Below are 991 nucleotides of genomic sequence, written 5' to 3'. Positions count from 1 at the left end.
TGTTACAAGTAATTTCACATTATTTTAGGAAAATTAAGAAAATTTTGACTTATTTAAGAAGAAAGATTGATAAATTATAAAAATGATCACTAATTTCTCTATATTAAGAAATTGTTATTTTTTTAGGAAAAATAAATAGAACAAGAAGATACAAATTTTCATTAACAGAAAAATTAAGTGAACTAAGGAAAACTGGACGTTTTCATTATTATTTGAATCTGTTTTGTCGTTAGGAAAATTAAGTAAATAAGAAATAAACGTAAAATTTCGTCAATCGTAAATTAAAGAAATTGTAAACATTTGTTATTGTTACAAGTAATTTTACATTATTTTAGGAAAATTAAGAAAATTTTGACTTATTTAAGAAGAAAGATTGATAAATTATAAAAAATGTTCACTAATTTCTCTATATTAAGAAATTGTTATTTTATTAGGAAAAATAAATAGAACAAAAAGTTACAAATTTTCATTAATAGGAAAATGAAGTGAACTAAAGAAAACTAGACGTTTTCATTATTATTTTAATCTGTTTTGTCGTTAGGAAAATTAAGTAAATAAGAAATAAACGTAAAATTTCGTTAACAAAAAATTTAAATTAAAACGAAAATAATAATTTTCTATATAAGTTAAATTAATTAGATTTAATCAAAATGTTTGATCGTAAAGTGCCAACGCAATTTATGTCACAGTTTTAATAGAACAGAAATTGATATTTTGTTTGTAAATATTTTTGTTTCTTTTGATTTATATCTTTATAATTTTTTTGTAAATGAAAGAAATTGTAAACATTTGTAATTGATACAAGTAATTTCATATTATTTTAGGAAAATTAAGAAAATTTTGACTTATTTAAGAAGAAAGATTGATAAATTATAAAAATGTTCACTAAATTCTCTATATTAAGAAATTGTTATTTTATTAGGAAAAATAAAGAGAACAAAAAGTTACAAATTTTCATTAATAAGAAAATGAAGTGAACTAAAGAAAACTG

Source organism: Nicrophorus vespilloides, unplaced genomic scaffold (assembly GCF_001412225.1).
Source record: "Nicrophorus vespilloides isolate i.1.1-1 unplaced genomic scaffold, Nicve_v1.0, whole genome shotgun sequence".
NCBI lineage: Eukaryota > Metazoa > Arthropoda > Insecta > Coleoptera > Silphidae > Nicrophorus > Nicrophorus vespilloides.
The sequence above is the reverse complement of the archived record's forward strand: the minus strand, read 5'-3'. Positions refer to the sequence as shown.